Source organism: Lepidochelys kempii, chromosome 3 (genome assembly GCF_965140265.1).
Source record: "Lepidochelys kempii isolate rLepKem1 chromosome 3, rLepKem1.hap2, whole genome shotgun sequence".
Classification (NCBI taxonomy): Eukaryota; Metazoa; Chordata; order Testudines; family Cheloniidae; genus Lepidochelys; species Lepidochelys kempii.
Genome location: NC_133258.1, coordinates 143230017 through 143242360, shown reverse-complemented (window position 1 = coordinate 143242360; position 12344 = coordinate 143230017).

The following is a 12344-nucleotide window of genomic DNA, read 5'->3' as shown; positions in this document are numbered from 1 at the left end:
CTTTCTTTTGATTTCCCACTTTTCTTGTTTTGAGGGTGGCAGTTGCTTGTTGAGGCCAGTAAAATTAATTTTCTTCTTAAAGTTATCGTATTTTATTTCTGAACTCCACCTTTGAGCTAGGAAGGGTCTGTAATATTTTTACAAGCTGGAAAAAGGTCTGGACCAACTCCCACTTAAGTTAGTGGAGTAACTTTAATGGAGTTGGATCAGTCTCTATGGTCCCACTCCTTGAAGTACATGTGACTGTTCACAATGTGTAAAGTTGAGCAAATGTGTAAACCTTTGCAGAATCAGGGCTTCAATGAGGATTAATAGATAAAAGATGTTGATTGTTTTGTGATTTATTGTTATAGTTTGAGCTCTAATGCACAGAAACGCTCCTTTGTTGATTAATCCTGACTCAGTTGATTAGAGGACTGGAACACATGAGTTATGAGGAGAGGCTGCGGGAGCTGGGATTGTTTAGTCTGCGGAAGAGAAGACTGAGGGGGGATTTGATAGCTGGTTTCAACTACCTGAAAGGGGCTTCCAAAGAGGATGGATCTAGACTGTTCTCAGTGGTAGCTGATGACAGAACAAGGAGTAATGGTCTCAAGTTACAGTGGGGGAGGTTTAGATTGGATATTAGGAAAAACTTTTTCACTAAGAGGGTGGTGAAACACTGGAATGCGTTACCTAGGGAGGTGGTGGAATCTCCTTCCTTCGAAATGTTTAAGGTCAGGCTTGACAAATCCCTGGCTGGGATGATTTAGTTGGGGATTAGTCCTGCTTTGAGCAGGGGGTTGGACTAGATGACCTCCTGAGGTCCCTTCCAACCCTGATATTCTATTCTATGATTCAGTTGGTAAAATTAAGTAAATTAGACTCACCTTTTTATTAACTATTTTATGATTAGTTATATAAGGCTATAAATTTCACCTTGCTTGCTATGACTGATGATGGTATGTTTTTCTTTAAGACTACAATAGTCATTATTTCTATTTGCTCTATGCCACTGCCTCGCTTTCTCCATAGCTTCTATGCTTATTTTTATACACAATTAATATTTTTAAAAATGAAATTAAAAAAGATAAATAACCATAGTGTGGCATTTTTTTCTAAAAGCCCTATTCAGTGCAGAGGATTAGGTTCAATATTTGATAGAGGCAGGCCCAAAACAAAACCTAGAGCCAAAAGTGTTTCATGTGTGGGGAAGTTCAGATTCAAATAATTTCTCATATATTTTGTATAGACAAATAATTAGCCAGGGTTAGCTTGTCTAAGGAGTATAGGATCATACATAGTTTTAAAAAATCCCATTAGGTCCTATTACATTCTCAGAGGGGTAGCCATGTTAGTCTGTATCAGCAAAAACAAGGACTCCTCATTGTTATTACATTCTCGCCTAACTTCAAACTGTAGCAACCATCATTTAAAATATTTCTATATCATTACAAATTATACTGTTCCCCCCACACACACACACAATTCTAAATATCTTTCTTATTCAATGTATACGGCAAGCCAATTGATTTCAATTGGCCATTCACCTCTGTAATGGCACGTATGTGTGAATGTGTTTGCAGGATTGGCGTTGTAGACTCCAAGTCTTGGGCTCCAATCCAGCAAAGACACAAATGTGTGCTCATATTTATGCGAAGTGTTTATTCCTATTGATTTCAATGTAATCAAAGTTAAGCACATGTGTAAAACTTGGCAAGATCACGGTCTAAGAGACCCAGTTTGATACTCAGTTTGGCCTCCACTCATTTGAGTGCAACTCCCCTTGAGTTTTATACATGAAACTGGGAGCAGAACTGGGACCAAATATTCATTAGTTTTGACTTTAATAGGAATATTTGTGTGAATAAAAGTTCACAGGATTAGACTGTGTTAGCATAAGAAAGGATTCCATCCTAGGATTTGTAAAGCTGAAAATAAACAAACAAACTCTGCATAAAATAAGTTCTGCTTTAAGGAAGAAGAGTTTTGTTAGGGAGAACTGTAAACCCTGACAGAAGTGCAGCTTGAAAGAGACTACATTGATAAATGTCACTATGAAATGGATATGGCTGGATAGATAAATCAGTCAACAGTTCAATAGATTTATGTAAATTAAGTAATCAGCAGATCAGCGGATTAATTTATATTGAAAACAGTGTAAAACTGAAGTAAAAAACATTACTGCCCAGCAAAATTACGTATTTAACAATTTTATTCTTATTAGGGGTTAGCAGCTGCTTTTTTAAAATCAATCTTTTTACACATATAACATACCCACTGAAAGTAGTTTCTAATATAAATATTCCAATTATCCTAGAGAGAGGGGGGAAATGGGACTCATAAAATAGTTTCTAATAGTCTGAATGATACAATAAAACTAAGAACATCAAAAGGAGAGATTTAAGACTATTTCAGCTGTCTATTAATCCTGAGAAAAGAGTCAGCAGTTTAGGAAATCCTCGGTTTGGAAATTGTCCCATTTACGAAAATTAGAATGAACAAACAGCATGATAATACACAAGGAAACAATTGTTTCATTGTTTTACCTGTCTGTCTGTATCCATATATTGTCTCTGGTCTTAAATTCAGATTGGACGATTTTTGGGACAAGACTGTCTTTTTATCCTGTGTTTGTACAGCATCTAGCACAATGGGGTCCTGGTCCATGGTGTATCAATGGACTAACAGATAAAGTACAAGATGGGGTACAGGTGTGTGACGACTACAGACCACCAAATCACACTAGGATCAGAATGACCGCTTCCTTACATATCTAACAAAAGCTTTGCAGTCATGCAGGACTTCAATTTAAATGACATATGCTGGAGTCATGCTACCAATACTAAAACATCCTCAGAATTTCTAAATATTATAGATGATGATTTTCTAACTCAGAAAGCATTGCAGCCAACATAAGGGGAAATCTTGATTAGATCTGGTCCTAACAGATAAAGAGGAACTGAGCACAGAACTAAAAATTATTGGTAGCTTAGGCACAAGTGATCTTGACTTCATCACATTTATAATGTGCAAGCAGAATAAAGTCCACAGCAGTAATATATACACTTGGTGCTTCAGTAGGGTGAATTTCACAAAGCTGAAAACAATTATGAGCCAAATCAGCTGGGAGGTATACTGTAATCAGAAAAATGTAAATGATAATTGGGAATCATTTAAGAACACCTTACTACAGGTGTTTTCCAACTGTGGGTTGGGACCCCAAAGTGGGTCACGACCCCATTTTAATGGGGTTGCCAAGGCTGGGGTTAGACTTGTTGGGGCCTAGGGCTGAGGCCAAAGCCTGAGCCTGAGGCCAAGACCCACTGCCCAGGACTGAGGAAGGGGAGCTAAAGTTACATGCCTCCTGTCCAGGGCAGAAGCCCTTGGGCTTCAGCTTTGCTCCCCCCAGCCCAGGATGGCGGGGTGGAGGTGGGCTTGGGCTTCGGTCACCCCTCCTGGGGTTGTGTAGTAATTTTAGTGTAGTAGTTCTCAGAAGTGGGGTCACGGTGCAATGAATTTTGAGAATCGTTGCCTTACTAGATGCCCAAAAAGCAATAATCCCACAACCGTGGGCAAAGTCCACGCTGGTTTTTAAAAAAAAAAAGGGGGGGGGGAGGGGTTTACAGCTGAAGTGAAGGCAGCTATAAAAAATTAAAAGAATAATATAACAAATGAAAGAAAAGGGAAATGAATACTAGTGATTATATATCAGAAGTTATGAATTTTAGAAAAGTGAAAAGGGAAACCAAGGGACACAAGCAAATCTATGACCAGCAGAGTTAAGGACAATAAGTAAGAATATTTTAAAGATATATGAGGAACAAAAAGAATCCTAACAATGGTATTGGTCCTTTACTAGTTGGAAATGGTAGAATTATCAGTTGTGATAAATAAATATTTCTATTCTGTGTTGGGGGGAGATTATATAAACTTATCATATGGTGATGGTAATGTCTTTCCATTCAAGTAGTATCTCCAGAGAATGTTAAACTAAAGCTACTAAAGATAGACATTTTTAAATCAGCAGACCCAGAGAACTTTGCATCCAAGAATTTTAAAAGAGCTGGCTGACGAGCATGATAGACCATTAATGTTGATTGTCAATTAGTCTTGGAGCACCAGGGAAATTCCACATGACTGGAATAAAGCTAATGTTGTGCCAACTTTTTAAAAGGGTAAATGGTTTGACCTGGGTAATTATAGGCCAGTCAGCCTGACATTGATCCCAGGCAAGATAATGGACCGCTGATATGGGACTTGTAAATGGGGAATCATCATCAAGCAGGACTGTTACCAGTGGGGTCCCGCAGGGATCAGTTATTGGTCCTATGCTATTCAACATTTTTATCAATGACCTGGAAGAAAATGTAAAATAATCACTGACAAAGTTTAGCAATCACACAAAAATTGGGTGAGTGGTAAATAACAACAAGAGCAATCTGGACTGTTTGGCAATTTCCGGCTAAATGTAAATGTATACATCTAGGAACAAAGAATTTAGGCCATACTTACAATATAGAGACTATTCTGGAAGCAGTACCTCTGAAAGAGATTTTGAGAGTGGGGTAGATAATCAGCTCAACATGAGCTTGCAGTGCGACACTGTGGTCATAAGAGCTAATGAGATCTTGGGATATATAAACAAGGGAATCTCAAGTAGGTTATTTTACCTCTTTATTTGACACAGGTCTGACCCCTGCTGGAATAAGGTGTCCAGTTCTGATGCCCACAACTCAAGAAGAATGTTGATAAATTGCAGAGGTGTGATAGGGTCTGGCTGGCCTTTGTTGCTCCCTGCTAGAGGCTCTGTGGTCCTATTACATCCTGCCCCAGGCTGGAGAGGCGGGCCACTGAAGACCCAACAAGGTCAGCTTGCTGACAGCAAGGTACACCAGGGGCAGGAAAAGGACTGTGGTATTGTACCTCGCTGCTGAGAAGCATTCCAGAGGTGAGCGGCCTGTTACAATTTGGTATCAGAAGTGGGGGGGGGGTTGGAAACCCCACAGAAACGGGAGCAGGGCAGGAATGGAGGAACCCCTTTGGATTCTGCAACAACAGGCAGCAGCACAAGAGCAGCAACAGGCAACATCTGGAGGAGAGATGAATACCATGGCCAACCTGCTGCCGGTGATCGCAGTGATAGAGCAAAAATAGCACAGAACTGGACAGTGGAGTCCCTTCGGTGAATGTCAGCAGGGAACCCCCATGTAGAATAGGACTAGCAAATAGAAAAGTGCCATTTATGAAAGTAAATAAGCGGGTCTCTGTTGGAGGAATCACAGAATCTAGAAAGTGAAGTGGCCTCACCCTTGGAGGGGACCCTGGTGCAAGGGGAGACAGAATCTAGAAGACAGTATGGGAGTATGCCTATCAATATGTGGTATTGGGAAAAGAAAAAGAGAACTGGTTTTCAAATGAAGACCCCAATGGAGGGTGGTTATGGAGGGAGGTGGCCTCCAGGTTCATGCTATAAGCATTCAGGGAGCTTGGGGCAGATCAAGAGATCCTAACGCACAGAGATAAGGAGATCCCAGGACCAGAGCTGCTGGGAGCAGCAGGAGAAAGTCCAGGTGCAGAAGAAAGTGAAGGGTGCAGAAGAAATGGGATGGTCCAAGAAGATGGCTCCCACCCAGTTCAGAGGAGCGGGAGGGTGGCACCTTTAACAGGCCACTTCCCCTTGAATGATCTCTTAGACTATGTGTTAACTATTTATGCTAAACAATTTGTTCCACCTTCTATTTAGCTGTGACACTGAGTACCTTTCCCAGACCTGAAGAAAAGCTTTGTGTAAGCTAGAAAGCTGGTGTCTCTCACCAACAGAAGTTGGTCCAATAAAAATATATTTACCTCACCCACCTTGTCTCTCTAATATCCTGGGACCTACATGGCTACAACAACACTGCAAACAACAATGGAAGATCTCAAAGCTATCAGAGCAAAATATGGGCACATCCTAACACACATCCCAGCTGGAAGGCCTTACTTTAAGGGCTGCAAACATATAATCTTTCCCTAATAGGGGGAAGAAAAGTGATATGATGGAATATCAAGAGTCAGGATCCTATGGAAGTTACAATTTGCCCAGTTCAATAAAAGGTCAATTTTTCCTTAGGGTCAATCATGTCCTTCTTATAAAATAATAAGTATGAATAATTTGGGCTGGTATAACACTAAACGAAATAGGTTGTAAATACTAACCTCAGAAACAAAGAATGATATATTATGTCTATCTTGTCTGGGAGAGACTTTCAGACCAAACTGTGGTCCTGATCACCCTCTTACAGTAAAGACATGTTCCCTCCCTCCCCTGACTCATCCTTTACATTGGGAACTGGAGATGGGGGGGGGAGGGAAGTGCTGCAGATCCATTCTGGCAGCTTTCTGTCACTCAACTAACCCCCTTCCACCAAATGCCAATTGTAATGGAATATCTAATCTATCCACTTGCCTCTTAGGTGGTTGCATGAATCACTGATGTTCATTTGATTTTTGTAATCACTCTCTCAAACAAACATTTATGGAGGTTTTCTTATCTAAAATCAGACAAGTAGAACTCAGATGATCTTCATGTCTTGACCTTCATACCAATTCACAGAACAGATAAATGTTTATATTTATTTACTTCTATTACATATGTAAGGGCATTTGAACTATGGAAATCCAATATAAAAGACTAATGAATTACCTTTTGGTGACGTCTTATAGAAAAATCATATTTTAAATTGAAATGTATGCTGTATTCAGTAGCCTATTATAAATGAGTGTGCTAAATTTCAGTATTTTAGCTCAGCAGGAACATGGAAATTAAGGCTCCAGTCCTCCAAAGATTTAGACGTGCTTAACTTTAAAGCATGTGACCAGTCCCACTGAACTCTCTATTTAAGGTTAGAGATACGCCATGCATCTATTTAATCCAAGAGCATTGTACAATTAAGAACTAAAAACTGAAGCTGGAACACAAAAAACATTTTCACTAATATTTCTCCATTTTTTAAAATTAAATTAATCTACTTCATCCAAGCTCACATCTCTTTTTTGTTCACTTTCATAAATGCTCTTGTTATTGAGTGTTAGTGGCACAAATGTTCACAAAATGAGAATTTCAAGTGTGCATGTATATGTATTTGCTGATCATTCAAGACAGAAGAACTTGATCACTCATCGAAAGGACAGAAATAGTATAGTGTGACTTCTGACTACTCGTAAATAACCTACGTGCTTATCTAAAAAAAAAAAAACAGATTATTCACAGAGAAGTGTTTGTGATCAAGTCATAGACGTTAAATAAAGAGACAATAAAGTCAAGGAGTGAGTTGAAACAAGAAATAAATTTGAGTAAATCATAAAACCAAAACTAGTTAAGGTAGGTGGTTTGCCCCCACTACTCCTATTGAGAAACTGTTCCAGAACCTCACTCCTCTGATAGTTAGAAACCATCTTCTAATTTCCAGTCTAAATTTATTCATGGCCAGTTTATATCCATTTGTTCTTGTGCCAAGGTTGTCCTTTAGCTTAGAGGGCTTTTCACCATCCCTGATGTTTACCTTCCGATGTATTTATAGAGAGCAACCATATCTGCTCAGCCTTTGTTTTGCTAAACTCAACAAGCCAAGTTATTTTAGTCTCCTCCATAACACAGGTTGTGCATTCTCCTGATCATCCCAGGGGGCTTTTTCTACACCTGTCCTAGTTTGAATTCATCTTTCTTGAACTTGTGTGACCTGATCATGATCTATGCCGATATTTTACAATTAAAAAGGAGGCTTAATTTTGAGGTATTATTTCTTGTGTATTATTCACCCAGTGCTGCTCAAAAGTCAGGAAATGCCTCAGTAAGAGCTGAATGTGCAAACTTAATTCTCCCCCTTTGAGTGTTTGCATTAGGATACAGCTTTCAATTACATAATCATACAAAAATTTTCCTCATAGCATCAAGTTCAAAAGACATGCCCCAACTAATGAGATCTTTGGATGTACAAACAGGAGAATCTCAAGTAGTAGTAGAGAGTTATTTTACCTCTGTGTTTGGTACTGGTGTGACTTTTGCTGGAATCTTGTGTCCAGTTCTGTTGCCCACAGTTTAAGGCTGTTGATAAATTGGAGAAGCAACACGAGAATCACCATCACTCTAAAATATGCTTTCTAATCTTTTAGACTCAAGGAGCTCAACCTTCTTTGTTAAATAGATTAGAGGGTGACAATTACAGTTTATAAGAACCTACATGGGGAACGAATATTTAACAAAGGACTCTTAGGTCTGGCAGAGAAAAGTATAGCGATCCAATGGCTGGAAGTTGAAGCTAGACAAATTCAGACTGGAAATAGGGTGTACATTTTTATCAGTGAGAGTAATTAACCATGGGAACAATTTACCAAGGGTCATGGTAGAGTCTCCGTCACTGACAATTGTTAAATCGAGACTGGATGTTTTTCTTAAAGATCTGCTGTAGGAATTATTTAGGGAAAGTTCTGTGGCTTGTATTATACAGCAGGTCAGGCTAGAACACAACTGTCCCTTCTGGCCTTAGAATCTTGAATGTGACAAGATTTTTTACTTTGAAGATTGGTACTGCTCTTTACCTGAAACCATTTAAAGAGCAAGGTGAACCGGCTAAATTGTAAAAATAATGTTTCTTTCCTTCCTTCACATAATGTAATGAGACTCATTCTTAAAATCAAAGCCAGCCTGTTTCTTTCAGACTGAGCTGTAAGCATGCTGAAGTTTCATAAGAATACAATGAGATATTGTTTCAGGACAGCAGACCCAGTTACCTAATGTACTTGGAGTATTTTTATAGATCCTTTAAGCTATGTTTTATCTTTCTACATTACTTATTTTGTAATTGTCAGTTACATAAACACACAATAAAACAAATATTACTTTCTTGGGGTTATAAGATGAATGGATGCATGTTATTTTCCTGAGCACATTCCATGTTCTGTACAAGAATTGATCAATGGACTGTCATTTTCCTGTTTGCTTATCTGTAGAGGATGTTATTATGCCGACCTATTGTCACAGAGGTATGTAACACATTAATATGTATCTCATCACAGAGATTTCCATTCCTGCCTGTGTTGATGAAACATGCAGTTATTTGCTTCTACATATTTGGTGTCTCACCAGGAAGATTTAACTAAGTATAGCTACTGGTACACAGAAAAAGCTCAGTGGCAATGTTAAGTTTATTTTGCAAATGGTAAGTAGCGATACTAATGACATACACCTTAAGAAATTTAAAAGCAAAAAAAATTGCCTCCAAATTGTATAGAGAAAGAATACAACATACAGTACAATGTGGTAAGAATAATCATCATATTTGAAGCATGCTGGTATACCATAGAAATTATGGGCTAAATTTGACCTACCTCCCAACCCTAGGTAAGAGATAGATAGCTATGCCAGCATAGGAGGGTCTTGAAAAGGAACTGACTCAGAGAAACACATTGTGTTCCCTGTTTCCCTTGTTCCTTTTCACCTTTAAAGGGTACAACATACATCTGCCCTCATGTCGGCTAATTTCTTCTGGTTGGTGGGGGGGGTGCCCCCACGGGAGAGGGGAGCCAAGACTTTACCCACTACACATCTGTTTCCATCCCTCCCTTCCACCCATCTGCTCCTGAGGATGCATGGAGTAGCAGCCCTGCACAGTTTATTGTCCCCCTCGCCAGACTTATGATCTAGGTCAGTCATTGAGGAGGTCTCATGTGGAATGTGTTGTGAAGCTGAGCAGGAAACAGATCTCCCATCTTCCATGGGTGAACTCACTGCCAGAGCACCCCCGCATGCCAGGACATAATGTTGCAGAAGTTCTTCTGCTCTAATGTCCCCTATTATCTATCATCTGGTGCTGTAGCAGTCTGCAGCTTCCATGTCCTGGCCCCCCAGTCATGACACCTTCCAGTTAGTCCCCTTCTGGGATAACAGAAAAGTCCAAACAGAACAACACAAAGTCTAATGGCCTTTATGCCAGGCTGCAAGGTCTCTGTCTCCTTTAGTCCCTAAAGTTTGTGTTTCCCCTCTTGCTGGAGGAGTGGGAAGGGAAGGGGAGCCCAGGCCAGCCCCCTCCTCTGGGTTCCAGCCCAGTGACATGAGACGGAATAACACAGGCAAACTAGGCATGTGCCAGGGCCAAAATTTGTGGGGCAATCAGGCAAAAATTTGTTTTGTTTTTTAACTGATATGGATTTGTACATGAACTGAAAGCACTTCAGTCACTTGAATGAGTGGCATTGGGACCTGGCACATGAGGTCAGAACACCATTCAAATTTGGCCTGGTCACCCCTCCATCAGGGGTGGGCAAAGATAGTCCTCACATGCAACTGAGACTCACTTTACCAGTCCCAACAGAGCAAAGAAGAGAGGATGGCACTGGGTAAAGACACCGCTTCCTTCTCCAACAGCAGCAAGCAAACAGGCTGGGACTGGAATTTAGTACAGGGGCATGTATGGGAGGGAACATCACTGAAGTGTAGTTTTCCCCTTCTTCGCATTTATCAGCCATTTGTTATTATTTATATTAGACGTAGAGGCTCAGAAATGCATGTTTGCAAACAGCCCATTGATGGATTAGTCTGGCCCTGCCAGTGACCCTATGATAGGTAGCTAAGGGATTGCTCCTTACAATCCCCCATTGGGATGCTCCTATCTTTTTCTTATTTGCATTTTTCTCACAGGGCCATGGACTCTACTACTCCCACTCTGGAGCTCCCTGTACAGCTTCTTCATAGATAGCTACTGAGGGGCCTCTCTCAGGTTCTCTAAGCAGCAGCCCTTCCGTGTCTGAGCAGCAGCCTTTTGTGCCATCTGTTGCTAATTGGTCCCTTAGTCACCACTGAAGGGGTAATAGGTGTGTCCGCTGGTTGACACAGTGGGGGATCTATACACCCCACCACACCATTCCACAAGAGTTTTCAAAATTTTGGAATGTTTTCTCATCCCAAAGTGGGACAAAAAAAGTCAAAATCTTGACAATTTTTGTAAATGTATAATCCCAAAAAGCTTTTTGATGGGGTCAATCTTTCATTTCTGTTTTGAACTTTTTAAAAAGTTACCCTTTCCTGTGTAAATTAATTACAATTTCAAAACAAACAAAATTAAAACTTTTCATTTCAAAAATGTTGAAATGGGACATTTTGAGCATTCATAACTGTTCTTGGAGCTTCTTGTTAGCTGCACTAACAGAGAATACAGTAGGCAATTCATCAGAGCTCAGTGTTACTCATACCGAAAGACCACAGGCTCAGTTCCGTGATGAAGGCACACAGCCAGGTTGATTGTCACCAAAACATGGTACTAGTTCTTCACAGGAGCTACAGATACACTAAACACATGCATGCCTGCAACAAGATACCCAGCTCAAACATCATAACATGATGCTGTCCCCTAGGCCAATACAAAGATACCCCTCCTATGACTTCTCCTTTTATACGTAGATGCAAACAAATTATGTATTAAATTCAAAATGTTATTAGTTACCACCCTTGTACCTGCTAGTTCAAACAAAACATCCTCATCTATTATCCTGTCATTCCATCATTATCTTACGAGGGGTCAGTGTGTACCATCTCAGGCTTGACAAAGCCCTGGCTGGGATGATTTAATTGGGGATTGGTCCTGCTTTGAGCAGGGGGTTGGACTAGATGACCTCCTGAGGTCCCTTCCAACCCTGATATTCTATGATCTCTTGGGAATTTGTTTACGTAGTTACTTGAGAACTCCGAGTGTTCTTGTTCTATCCCCTTAGGTCAGGAATGTGCTTCCTTAGTTAGCTAATACCTGATGTATTATATTGTCTCTAGCCTTTAAAAAAAAATCAGTGTTAAAATTAGCTATCCCCCAGACATCTGGTACAGAGGCTGATTTAAGCAATAGATTACATATTACAGTTAGTAGTTCTGCAATTTCATATTTGAGTTCCTTCAGAACACTTGAGTATATACCATCTGGTCCTGGGGACTTATTACTGTTTAATATACCAATGTGTTCCAAAACCTCCTTTACTGACATCTCAATCTGGCACAGTTCCTCAGATTTGTCATCTAACAAGAATGGCTCAGGCATGGAGGTCTCCCTTATATCCTCTTCAGTGAAGATCGATGCAAATAATTCATTTTAACTTTTCCACAAAGGCCTTATCTTCCTTGAGCGTTCCTTTAGGACCTTGATCATCCAGTGGCCCTGCTGATTGCTTGGCAGGTTTCCTGCTTCTAATACACTTAACAAAAATTGTATTGTTAGCTTTTAGTCTTTGGGTAGTTGCTCTTCAAATTCTTTTTTGGCCTGCCTAATAATACTTTTACACATGACTTCCTGGAAATTATGCTCCTTTCTGTTTTCCTCAGTAAGATTTGACTTCTA